Source organism: Petaurus breviceps, unplaced genomic scaffold, assembly GCF_028583685.1.
Source record: "Petaurus breviceps papuanus isolate PSGF00001 unplaced genomic scaffold, PetGlider_PUasm1.0 387, whole genome shotgun sequence".
Lineage (NCBI taxonomy): Eukaryota > Metazoa > Chordata > Mammalia > Diprotodontia > Petauridae > Petaurus > Petaurus breviceps.
The window spans coordinates 800133-813976 of NW_027186308.1; the positions used below are offsets into that span (position 1 = coordinate 800133).

Consider the following 13844-nt stretch of genomic DNA (forward strand, 5'->3'; position numbering starts at 1 on the left):
GTAGGAGATGGGATGTTATTTGGCACTTAAGGAGATCAGAGAGGTCAGTAGTTAGAGCAGAGGAGGGAGAGGGCTCCAGGCCTGAGGGATGGCCAGAATTGCCAGGAGGCTGGGGTCACTGGATTGAAGAGTCATGTCAGGGAAGGCTGGGAAGGAAAGGAGGGGACAGGTGATGAAGGCCTCTGGGTGACAAACAGAAAGCTTTTTATTTGATCCTGGAGGCCACAGGGAGCCTGCTGCTTACTGAGTAGGGGGTGACATGTCCAGGGCTGTGCTTTAGGTGTCAACTCTGGACAGAAGGGAGGCTGGAAGGAATCACAGACAAGCTGGGTGACCCTGAAAGAAGCACGCTGGATCTATTTAGACTTAATTTGCCCCATAGAGATGGATAGTTTCACAGACAGCCCTTTTTTCTCTTCTGCTATGAATATAGGCATAATAGTTTTAGTTGGTGTTTGTTAAGTTCAGAATTTTAAAAACAGGAAAAAAATCTTGCTTTGGATCTAAGTTTTCCAGGCCATTGCATGTTAAGCTTCCTCAAACACTGTCTTCAAGTCTGAACTCAGCAGCCTCTACTCTGAGAACTATGGAGACTTCAGGACATTCCCTGCTGCCTTGTCTTCTCTGCGAGAGCTGGGAGCCTCCCATCTGGCCTCCCAGCCACGTCCAATCCATATTCCTCTCAGCTGCCAGAGCCATCTTCCTGAAGCACATGGGTGACCATGTCATTATCCCATCTGGTGGCTGTGGCTGACTTTTTGGGGCACCCTGCATGCACTTATGTCCTGGTCTGCTCCCTGTGCCTCACCTTTGACATTCTGTCCTCTTGACCTCTAAGAATTCCCCGCTTTTTCAGAGGTCAGACCAAGGACTGAACCTGTGGGAGATGATGTCACCAAGAGGAAGAAGGTGGAGAGAGAAGAGGGCTCAGAGTCATGCCTGGAGTGGGGGTACCCCCCGTTAGCAGCTGTATTCTGGGTGATGATGCAGCTAAGAAGGCAGAGGAGGAGTGGTCCCCCACAGCCCTAGGAGGAGAGAGTCTTTAGGAGCATAGGGAGCTCGAGATGGAGGAGAGCTGAGAACGGCTCCTGTATCAGGGCAAGCCACTTCTCTCTGGGCCTCAGTTTCCTCATTTGTAAAATGAAAGATTTGGGGGACAGTGGCCTGGAAGGGCCCTTTTATCCCTTAGTCTGTGTTCCTGTAATGGGCAATTAAGACATCACTAAAACAAGGCAAGGGGGTTGACGAATGAGTGGAAGGTAAAGTGGTGGTAGGGAGAGCAGACAGATTTTTCTAGAAGCTTGGCTGACAAATAGAGGAGAAATGTAGGGGGAAGCTTGAGGGGTGAAAGGGCTTGTTCTCAAAAGGCCAGGGGAGACCTGGGTAGTTTGCAGGCAGTGCAGACAGAGACTGAAGACTGGAGGGCTAGGGTGAGGGATGGGGCAGCTGCCAGAGGGGGAGGTTTGAGTGAGCTGCATCGGGTTTTGCTTTTAATGGTATAGATTAATAAATATCAAAATGCACATGCTAGTCACGCGTACACCTCCCTTCCCCAGCCCTTTACCAAACGAAGCTGGCCTTTTCTTGTGCCTTTAAGAATTGCCAATGGACATTGTAAATATTTGTCCCGGTTCACTTCTTAGGAGGAGACATTGGGGACATTGGGAAGGCATCCTGTATGCCATGGGCAGCTCCCCACAGGATTGTGGTTGGTCAAGCCAGGGGTACTCACTGGGGGCACTCACGAGGGGGACTCAGCAGGGTATGGCTGGCCCTTTCTGGGACATGCAGAGAATTGGGAGAGTCCCTCCCAATGTTTACTTTAATGAAGCTTTCTTAGGCCTTCCTCCATAGGGACCTTGTCCAGCTCAGCCTCCTTCCTCTACCGAAGAGATGTGTTTAACCCAGATACTCTAATGCATTGGCCATCTCATCGATCTGAATGGTGCTCCCTCCATGGATACAATTAATCAGTCAAAAAGCCTTTCAGTGCCTACCCTGTCCCACTGGGGATGCAAATATGTGAAAGAGGCAGCCTTTCCCCTCAAGGAGTTCACTCTCTCCTAGTTCAGTGGTTCTCAGAGAACAGCTCGAGCACACCTAGGGGTCATTGAGAGCCTTTCCTTGAGGTCAAAACTGTTTTCATAATAATACTGGGCCCTATTTGTCTATCACTTCTCCCTTGTCAGAGTACATAACTGTGTGAGGCCTGATTTTCTTCATATACTTTTACCAAAACAACATATCACAATAGATTGAATTTAGAAGCAGATAAATTCCAGCTGTTTTCTGTTAAATTAAACATTAAAAAGATTTGCAAAAATATGTTTAAAATGTCACTCTTTTCATTAGTTTTTTAGGAAAATGATTTTCCATAAAGTGTTATATCTGTTAACATGTAATAGATTATTAGTCTAAATGAATGTTTTGAAATTCATTAGTTTTAATTTCTAATATGGAAACTATCAACAGATATAACCTACATAAACAAAAGCTCTTGGGAACCCTCAATAATTTTTATGAGTGTAAAGGGGTGCCAAGATAAAAAGTTTGAGGTCTCCTGTTCTAAAGGGATGGGGGAGGTGGGGAGGGAAGGGACTTTAGGATTGGTCAGTCCCAGAGGATTGGGAGTAGAGCCTTGGGCCTTTGAGATGCAATGCTGATATTGTTTGGAGCAAGAGGTGAAAAGTGGCTGGGCACCAGTGGGTGAAATTCAGATTACAACCCATCCCTGTCTGCTTATCATGCGTGACTTGTCTAATTGATTCCTTCCCAACTTGGTTTCTTGTCCCTGTGCTCCATGCCTCCGATGCCCTAGGTGCTGGTGGCACACTTGGTCAGCATGGTTTTTTTTCTTTCTCTCACCTCTCCCAGACCATTTTCAGTCTCCTGACACAGAACTGAGGCTCTTTCTTACCACTTATGTTGCCTTGGGGATAACTGGCAGCTCAGTGCTCCTGCCCCTGTACTCAGAGCAGGGTCATCTTTGGTCTTTGATCATAGTTCCTATCTGACCCTTTGGCCTGGCAAGATCCTACATGGGTTGGGTCTGGACAGTCATCATTTGAATGGCTTCATTTTGTCTTCTCCACCTCCAAACCACCGCTGCCAGAAATCCAGGTGCCTGTATTCAAAAAGAAGGAAAAACCATCGGAACTGTGTGGAGGCCAGAGGCTGTCCTGCCGCGTTAGCCCAGCATCACTTCCTTTCCATTCTCTAGTCCCTTGTCTAGTCAGAAATAAACATTAAAGGGAGAACAGTTACACTTACTTGGGAGTTATTCTTTTTGTTGAATGTTTCCCTTTTCGCTGATTCTCTATTAAAAGGCAGGAGCAAGAAAGTGAATCACACCGGTCAGTTGTCCTGCTTTGCTTTTTGCTTTTTTGCTCGAATTCTTTCTTCTCTTGTTTTCTGCCCTCCCAGTTTGGAAGAGGAAACATAGACAGACAGACATGGGCATAGACATGGGCACACACACACTTCACTCACCCTTATCCTTCTTCCCATCTCTTTAAAGCTTTTAGAGTGGTTTATGTACATAGCATTGGTATCCACAAAGAACACAGAAGGGAACAGGTAGCTTTTTAAAGGCTATTTTCCACTGAAGGTATGATGGGTGTCTCTTGGTTACCAAAACAAACAAAGGAGAAAAGGAACCATTGCTCAGTAGAGCAAAATTCAGTGTAAAGGCTCGCTGCCAACCAGATGTTTTCCAGGCGTCTGTGAAGATTGAATCCAATTCCTTGATAGACAAACCCATAGAGCTAATGGTGGCTGATGTTCCTCTGGGTGTCAGCATCAAGGGGAGCTGGGAGACATGGGTCACCAAAGGGGCTGGGTACTGTCATGCAGGCTTTTCTGCCCAGGGCCTTTGGGATACATGGGCTCTCCAGATACCTTTGTTTGCATATGATGTTATGCTGATTTCAAAGAGCCCCCAAATTAAAAAGGACTCCTAGTAATGCCTATGTCTACAAGAGACCATCCTAGCAATCTACACTGGAAAAAACAAGTGAATGAAGAGCACGTATTGCCCAGACCAGAAAGTGCATTTGGATGGATAGCAGCTAGTTGTCAGGCCTAGAGTCAGGAAGACATGAGTTCAGTTCTGACCTCAGACACTTACAAGCTGTGTGGCCCTGGGAAAGTCACTTAACTTCTGTTTGCTTAGTTTCCTTATCTGTAAAATGGTGATCATAATAGAAAGTTGTGCTACATGAATGTGATGGGTAGACAGATAATTTCAAAAAGATGTGGAAAGACTTGTGTGAACTGGCACAGAGCGGAGGAGGAAGACCTAGAATAATCTGTGCTATAATATCAATATTGTAAAATGAATGATTTCAAAGACTTTAATAAACTGATGAGGGAAATGAGCAGAAGCAGGAGAACACTTTACATGGTAACAACCACATTGTGAAGGCTGCAAGAACTATGACCAACACAATGGCTGTTCATGACAGAAGCACAGCAGAAGTAGAGGGCACAATGAAGCCTGCATTTTTGTGGACAACCATTGAGGGAATTAATTTTGTTTGATTATCAATATTTACTATGGCCAAAAAAGGCTAGTGGGGAAAAAAAGAGGGTTTGCCCCTGGGGCAAACGCAGATGGAGGTCGAACCCTTTTGCTTCTCTTCGTCTTGGCTAACACCCAGCTGGGTGGGGAGATGGTGAGAGATCCCTATGTGCTTGTGGTGAGTTCCAGTCTCTAGGCCCAGAGGGACTATGTTCTCAGGCACTAAAACGTGCCGCTGGACGTGGCTGCTGAGCTTCTGCCAGTGGCTGTTGAAGCCTGTGGCATGGGACAAAGGGAAGAAGCTCAGATCTCCAAAGAAGGGAGGACGATTGAGGGAGTCCGGGATGATAGAGCCCCGAGACTCATTTTGATTCTGGGTGAGACAAAGAGCGAATGTCCAGAAAAGGAAGCAGCAACCGCAGAGACAGTCCAGCTTTGGGGAGAACTGGTCACTTTTTATGAGGGGAATGTCCTGAGAGATGAGAGGAAGGAGGCAGATGTACTCGCCTAGATTTTAACACAGTTGTTGACTCTCTCTCCTATGCTCTTCTTCTATGATGGGAGCTGAGAGACAACCATGTGACAACGGGACTTTGAATGGCCAGTCCATTGTGGCTTGTGGAAGGAAGAAACGGTGCTCCCGGGATCTATCACATTTCTCATTGTTGTAAATGAGGTGGTTGAGGCTGGAAGGGGAAAGCTAAAACCCTGGGATGACAAAAGCAGGACCCAAAAAGATCCTACCAGGCCAGAAAATTGTGTTGACTATAATACAATGAAATTGAATGGACATACATTTTAAGGCTTAAACTTGAGTTCCAAAGCCCATTTCATCTTCTCATCTGTGGAGGAGTTGGGAGTCTCAGTGGACTGCAAGCTCAGTGTGGGCCAAAGGTGTGACACGAAGCCAACAAAACAAATGCAGACTTAGTAGAGGCCAGGAGAGGAGAGGCTGTGATCCAGCTGCACTTTGCCCTGGAGGACTGTGTTCGATTCTGGATGCCACATTGTAGGAAGGAAGCCATGGTGGCGGAGAGTCCCCAGGTTGGGCCAAAGGGGGATTGGCTGATGGGCCAGTTCATTGGTCATGAAGCTTTTATTGACTGTTCGCTATGGCCAGTCACTGTGCCAAACCCTAGGGACACAGTGGAAAGGGAAGAACACATTCCCTCCCTGGGGAGCTCAGAGTCTAATGGTGGAGACAGTTTGCAGATCACGGTGCACAGACAAACTAAGTGGCGGGGGGGTCTCCGAGCTAAGACACTAGTGGTGGGTTCACTGAGAAAGGCTTTGTGTAGAAGGTGGGATCTGAGTGAATGATGGAGGAAACAGGTTCCACCTGAGCACGTCTGTGTATTAAGCAATGCCAGCCAATTGCCCAACAAATGGGACCAGACCCCTTCCTCAGCTTGGGCCTGGACCTCGAATACAGGTGGAGACAATCAAATGAGACCCATTAATGGAAAGGACACAATGTCACATTAGGCAGTCTGATTTCTAATTGGAGGAAAGATGAGGGACTTTCTGCATTGGGAGGGGGAGAATGAACAGGTGCAGATACCTGAAATCGGAAGAAAAGGTGTCCCACTCCCCATAACTGATTGACCAGTGGGGACCAGTTCTCAAATAAGACACTTGAGTTGCTTGAGATGTAAACACCTTGGATCAGTCTTCGGGTCTGACTTGGTTTCTGGTCAGCATGACCCTTGATTAGGGTCTCTAAGCAGTAGGGGGAGGGGTCCAGCTTCCCAGCCAGGCAGGTCTAGGTTCAAACAATGCAATAAGGTTTTCTCCCAGTTCCTCCAGTTGAATGAAGTTTTCTCACAAGGCAGGATTTGGACTAGATACATAATTAAATAGAAAGGGACTGAGCCAGCTCCAGAATTGAGTCACAACATGAAATCAGTGGGACTCACTCAGTTTCCCCAATTAACCTCTTGCTGTCCTAGTCCCTTCAATTCCCTCAAACTGAGTCTTGAAGCAAGCCAGGGAATCCAGGGGGTAGAGATGGGGGGGATGGGCAGTACAAAGGCCCAGGATGGGGAGATGGAACATTGTGTTCTAGAAATAGCCAGGATGGTGTTGCTGAATCCCAATGACTAGGGGGCAGGGGTGGGGGAGGAAGGGAGAGGCAAGGTGTTGGAAGCTTGGGAAGGGAGGAAGGCTTTAAACGTCAGAGGAAGGACTTTGTGTTTGAGCTTGGAGTTGAGAGAGAGCCCCTGGAATTCGCCCAGAGACCTGTTCAGGCCTGTGGGGCAGGATGGGTCTGAGGCTGGGCTGGGCTAGAGCCTGCAAGCCTTCAGGGGCCAATCAAAACATTTTCAGTGTGAGCCTTTACACTGCAAAAACAGGGCTCATCTCATGGACTGTCTGGAGTCATGAAAATGATAGAGAAAATGTGTGATGCAGATTAAACTGAGAAGCGCATTCTGCACGTATTTTTCCCTAGAGGTACAGTTGTCAAACATTTATTAGCACACCCCTGGCTGCAGTGGAGAGAGACAAGCAGAAGGCAAGAGGCCAGTCCGAGGTGGTGAGGGCCGGTGCCAGTGGTTGGGGGGTGAGGGTGGGAGTGAGGAAAGACAATGAGCTCAGTTTGGATGCACTGAGTGCATGATGCCTGGGGAGCATCTCGCTGGAGACGTGATGGTGATGTGGAGTCACCTGCAGAGAGAGCATCGCTGAGGCCCTAGAAGTTGGGCCGATCACTGAATGAGAATGTGCAGAGGGAAGAGAGAGTGGGCCTGGGCCAAAGCTGCCCTTGAGGCACTCCAGCAGAGTGAGGATGGCTTCTGTTGACTTGGCAGCCTCATGGAGATACCTTCCACCAAAGCCTGGTAGGGCTTGTGGTGTGAATTTTTTTTTTTGAGGGGGGAAGGCAAGGCAATTGAGGTTAAGTGACTTGCCCAAGGTCACACAGCTAGTGTGTCAGGTGTCTGAGGTTGGATTTGAACTCAGGTCCTCCTGACTCCAGGGTCAGTGCTCCATTTACTGTGCCACCTAGCTGCTTATTGGTGTGAACTTTAAGGCAAAGTTAACTACAGATGCCATTTATATAATATTGCCAAAAAATGGTTTGCTGCTCCTGGAGATTTTAGAAATAGCATTTGATCTCTTGAACACATAGGAAACGGTCTCACAAATTCCTCCCAGGATTCTGAAGTAGAGAGATAGCTGTGGTGTATTGGCACAAACAACTGGTTTTGTGTCTAGTTTACACCTTGGTCACTGACTCCCTTTGTAACCACTGGCCGTGGAGAAATCATTGCAGTTCCCTGGGCTTTAGGTTCTTCTTTTAAAAATTAGACTTTTTTTCAATGAGGAAATTAATTCTTTTCTCCTTCCCACCCCTACCTCCATTGGGGGAAGAAAAAAAAAACCCATCCTCCCAGCTTTCCCTGAAACCACCCCCTTCATAATTTCTCATGGCACAATAGCATGTTATCCCATTCCCATATCAGAGTTCAATCAGCATCCCCCAGTAGATGGGAACCCCCTTCATTTCCTGTTCTTTACCATTACAAAACAGCTTCTATAATACGATTGGATCCTTTCCCTTGTTCTTTGGTCTCTGTGGTATAGGCCTGGACTTTTTGGCCATAATTCTAAATTGCCTTCCAGAATGGCTGCAGCAATTCACAGCTCCACCAATGGGGTAAAGCCAGGCTGAGGGTCACTGGGGGGGGGGGGGCTCAAACCCATTGGTGACTTACACACCCCAAGTGTGTGAAGCCTTTCCCCAACGGAATGGGGAACAATTGGTTCCAGTGGCCGTGAAGGTGGTTGAAGCAAGCACTATGAAGTGCTTGGAGCTTGGTCAGACTTGGAAGATGCCAAGGTTACCCAGTGTGCCCCGGGCCATCTCCGGTCATTCTGACTCTGTTCTTGTCACTGGCCTTTAGTGACTAGAAGAGAGAATGAAGCTGCCAACTTTGTGCAACTCTGCCTCCCTTAAATCCAAGACATTACCCATGATGTCATCACCCATGATTTCATCTATCCTCTCTGAAAGGCAAGAACGAACAATAGCAGTCAAGGAAACTGAGGCAGAGGTGAGATGACTTGCCCAGCATCACACAACTAATAAATGTCTTGACTGGATTTAAACTCCAGCCCAGCTTTCTGTCCCCCACACCACCAGCGCTCTCTCAATTCAGCCACTCAGCCTCAGTTTCCCTATCTGTAAAATCAGTGTAATAGCACCTACCTCCCAGGGTTGCTGTGGGATCAACCAAGTACTATCTGTGCAGCACTTTGCAAATATTCAAGAGATGCGTGCGTGTGAACCCTAGCTGCTGCTGCTGCTGCTGCTGCTGGTGGCGGCAGTGGTCTTTTTTTCCTCCTCCCCCTCCTTCTCCTCCTCTTCCTCCTCCCCCTTCTCCTCTTCCTCCTCCTCCCCTCCTCCTCCTCCTGTTCCTCCTTCTCCTGTTCTTCCTCCTCCCCTCCTCCTCCTCCTCCTCCCCTCTTCCTCCTCCTCTTCCCCCCCTTCCTCCTCCTCCTCCTCTTCCTTCACCTCCCCTCTTCCTCCTCCTGAGTTGGGATTCTCTCCTTTTGTATCTTGACAGATTCTTTGGAATTTTAGATGCCAGGACTCAGAGAAGGACCTTGGGCTTTGCTGTTGTTCATTCCTTGGATTTGTTTCTCTCATTGTTTCTAGTGTCTCCCTATTGTCCCATGTGTCGTCATGTCTGATCATAGCAGTGAGAGGAGTCTTCTTTTCTTTACCCTTTTTTAAAATAAAGTAACCTTCTGTTTCTCCATTGTATAGAATGTCAGCTTTTGGTTTCAGAGGAACATTTTTTTTAACATATTAGAATTTCCCCTCATATAACTATTCTTGTGACGGTTTTTTAACGGACGTTAAGGAGTATTCCACCTTGTGAGAAGCTCTTATGGCATCTGCTGACAGGCTGGTGGGTTTGTGGGGCTCTTCTCACTTTCACCCATTCCCTTCCCAGTGCTGGCTCATCCTGTCATCTCTGCTCTCGGCCCAAGTCTTTTTGCCATGATTGTCTTTAACGTTTTGTTCTCCAGAGTTGTTAGTGATAGAGGCACATCATTGTATCTTTGCTTTATCCATACTAAGCCCATATTTTTTTCTCATAAAGCTTAGTGGATTTCTTCTACAGTCATTAAGAATAAAACACAGTGAATCTGTAGCGATATATCTGTGTGTGTTTCTTTGTGCTCATTTAATTTTTTTTTTGGGGGGGAAGGCAAGGCAATTGGGATTCAGTGACTTGCCCAAGGTCACACAGCTAGTAAGTGTGTCAAGTGTCTGAGGCCGGATTGGAACTCAGATCCTCCTGATGCCGGGGCCAGTGCTCTATTCACTGCACCACCTAGCTGCCCCAATCTTTTAATTTTTTAAAAGCAGAATTGAAATAAGGGCACAGGAGCCAGGAGTTTGGAAATTGGCCTCTTCTACTTGGTTCCTGAGGCCAGGTGCCACCTAAACCTTCAGCAGCCAGAGGAGCTGAGTTCGAGTTTCGCCTCTGCTGCTTACGACTTGGGTGACCTTGGGTGAGTCTCTTCTCCAGGCCTTGCTTTTCTCCTCTGTAAAAGGAGGGGTGGGCCAGATGGTTTTGAAGGTCTGTGTTGGGGTGTTCAAAGCTCAGAAGCAGGCAGGGTTCGAGCGGTGTTTGCTCTGGGTGGGTGTAGTAGGGAAAGCATTCAGGGAGGTTATTCCTTACAACTACCTCTGGGAGTGTTTGTCAGCGAAGCCTCCAATTGTGGGCTACTCTTCCCTTCTAGCAACTGCTTCTGGCAGTCGGGGCTTTTGAAGCTTTATTTTTAGCACGTTCTTCTAAGTATGGCAACATTTAGGACAGCTGTAATTTATGCTTAAGTGTGAATCAGAAGTAAGACAGCGGCCCTGTGGCGCCTAAAATAGGCCTGAGCGCGGGCCTACCCGCCTCCAGCACCCCACTGCGCCAGGCGCATTCAGAACCATCCCCTTGGATGCCCGGAGGCCTCTCCTGTAGGGCCAGTTCATTTTAGGCAGAAAGCTTGATGGCGCCCATGGGAGCAGCAGCTTCTGCTGCCCATTTTCAGATTTGGTCCTTTCCCTTGTAGGGTGGCAGAGGAAGGGGAGGGCACTGGCCACTGGAGTTCTCCCTGGGTCCTTCCTTTGCCAGTTTTCTGTATCCCTGTCACTGCACAGGGCTGTGGACCAAGAGAGGACACACCCAGCACCTTGGGCTTCATGGTGGGCCACACCCACTGGTTGGCTGAGCCTCAGGATGCGCTGAGATGCCCATCCCCCTTGGTGGTGGTTTGCTCCAACAGCTCAGGCATTACACACATGCACACACACACACACGCATGCACACACATGCACACACACGCATGCACACACATGCACACATGCACACACACTCACACACAGGCACACACACGCACACACACAGGCACACACACGAACGTGTACACACACACTACATACCTACATATAGGCACATGTACACACCCACAGATTTCAGTAGCTGATCCTGACTCCCGATTAAGTGAGACAGCATGAGTAATTTATGGATGGTTCCAGCCCATTGTTTTCTTATTCCATGTTTCACGTAGCTGGGAGCTGGTGGCTTTCCAAGGATTATCCTTAGACTTGAATTGTACACACATTCAAGGCAGAATCGAGGCTTTGGAGAGCTCACCCATAGTAGTGGTGGCTTTGGGGAAATAGTTTGAAACCCCTCTTGTTCTCCTCATTGACATCAGCCTTTTCGCTGCTTTTGAAGTGGGTTTAAAATGTGGAAAAGTCCCTTGTGGCTTCTGAGACCCTTCTCCCTGCATGCCAGCGTAACCGTGTGCTCCCATTACCATTACACCATGGAAAGATTTGCTACCAAACGTTGAGTTTGTGGTTTGTGTTGACGTGGCTTTCACTGTCTGAACCTGGCAGAGGAAGCTTTGACGTTTGGGCATTGTCACCAAGGAGAGGAGTGTTCCCCCCCCTCATCATGGGGCTGGGGTGATGCCAGGAGTGTGAGAAGCCAGAAGGAGTGTGAGGGAAGATGTGAGAGACCGAGGAGGGTTCTGGTCAGTGTCGGTGTGGGGTCTTAGCGAACTCAGGGGCATTTCTCAAGCACCCAAAGGTCTGCAAAACACTTTACAAATAGGATCTCATTTGGAACTCACAATAACCCAGGCAGACCTACTCTGCCTGAGAGGAGTGGGGAGGGGGGCTGGAGAAGAGTGTCTAGGCAGCCTGTCACTGAGTCACTGGGCTTAGGCAAGAAGAGAGGTGAGTGTTCTCAGGTGCCTGGTGACCAGCCAGCCCCAGCTCAGGCCCTAGTCTGAGGCCTGAGGGCTAAGGACCTTTGTGGCCATTCTCCACCCCTCATTGGACCTGGGAACTGTCTCAGCCCTGCCTGGCATTTCTTTCCCTGGATTTTTTGGAGCAGAGGCTCAGTGCCCACTTGCTGGAGATATTGGGGGTTCCTGACCACAGCAGTGACTTCGGACATTAGGTCGGGGCCTGAGTTTCTGTCTGTCCATTATGCTGATGATGGCAGGCCTGAGGGGGGTGTTGCCTCGATCCCCACGCCTCCAGCTTAGGTATCCCTGGCTCGGCCCTAGTTCAGGGTTGTTGGGGTGTCTGCTTCTTCCTCCAGGGGAGGTGCCTGCTTACTAACGAGCAGCTCGTGGACAGTCTTTGAGATGCGGTGTAGCATCCATCTCAGACTGCCCAGGCTGCTCCCTCTTGCTGGCCTTCCCCTTTGAGATCCACGGGTCATTTGCAGGCCTGTCGGGGCATCACAGTAGATCCTGACACGGTAGAGCTGTCCGTGTTGTGCTGAGCTCAACCAGAGCAGCATCTTGGGTTCAAATGCCCGTTCTGCGACCCTGGCCAAGTCACTTCACCTTTGCCTGCCTCAGTTTCCTCCTCTGTAAAAGGAGGGGATGGATCTGGTGACGCCCTTCTAAGCCCACATCTAAGCTCTTAAATGCTTATCTAAGCATCTTTTGGGGTTAGGTATCTGATGTACTTGTGATTGCATTAGCCCTTTGGTCTGATGATCCTTTCCTCCTCTCCTCTCTGCTTGGTTCTCCCAGTGATCACCAGTCCTGAAGACAGCTCTGTCCTGCCTGTCTCTCCTGGCAAGTCTCAGCATTGACCTTGGTCTGGGAGGGACGTGATCTGAGCTGGGAAGGGACCCTCTGGGGCCACTGAGTGACAGGGAAACCAGGGTCTGTCTTGGCATCTACAGACTGTGAGCTGACTTGAAGGTCATGACTTCCCAGACCCCAAGGCCACTTTCTAAGAGGAGAAGGTGCAGAGCAGGCGTTCCTCCCTGGGAGAGTCACCTTATGTGGATTGAAACGGTAGGCTCAGTGCCTTCTGCCTTCTGGTTCCTCATGGTCCCCTGACTATGAAATCTTGGAGCTTTTTCCCATGCTTGTCCTCCTTGGCCCTCTTCAGTCTTCAGCCTGCTGACCAGGCCCTCCTCCTCTGGAAGTCTCCCCCTGCCTTCTTGTCAGCCAACTTTCCTGGATCACCCTCCCTCAAGGCCCCGTCCAAGGCCTCTTCTCTTTGTTCCTTCTGTTTCTCCCCTTAGATGAGCCAAACTACTCCCTAATCTCTATCCTGCCCCAGTCTCCTTCCTGAATTGTAGTCTTAGGTGTAACAGAAAACCATGGTGGTGACTCCTCATCTTGCCAGCTGCCGAGAGGGCATTTCTGTGGGGAAGGCCTATGGACATCCCGAATTGGCACCATGATAATGACAGCAACAGCAAATGGCGACAGGATAGAACAGTGGCCGACGTTTTTATGGCCCTTAAGGTGTGCAAAGCTCCAGACCTCTGTTCATCTCTACTGGTCTTCACAACCATCTGGTGAAGTAGGTGTTACTGTTGTCCCCATTTTACAGCAAGGGAACCCAGTTCGCCCAGTGACTTACCCAGGTTCACACACAGTCAGTGAGGGTCTGAGGGAGGGTTTGACCTGAGGTCCTGCTGGCTCTTGGCCCAGCTCTCTGGGCACTGTCCTGCCAGCTTCCTTTACATGAGTGCAGTGGAGGTTATCCTCACCTCCCTGGAGTCCACTCTTTCCCTTGTCTCTCCTCTGTCCTTTGAGGGTCCACCTTCCTGGCAGACCCTAGAGTCCTCCCCAGGCCTTCTCCATGGCCTCTCAAACCTTCTCCTGGTAGGATAGAATACCTGCCCAGGCTCAAGTCAGTGAGAGCTTATTTGTGGGGACAGATGTGAATATGTCAGGGAAGGCTCTTGTGGGGGCAGAGCCCAGATCTAAAGTGACCACTGCTCCAGCCTCATGATCTTAGAGATGGGCACCTGAGGCCTAAGCCTACACGGTAGCT

General features: G+C 49.0%; 1 long non-coding RNA gene across 1 annotated transcript in view; it reads left to right on the forward strand.

Moving 5' to 3' along the window:
- Window positions 1–13844, forward strand: part of LOC138170807 (uncharacterized) — a 92795-nt gene that overhangs the window by 30579 nt on the left and 48372 nt on the right. The gene's annotated exons all lie outside the window — the stretch shown is intronic.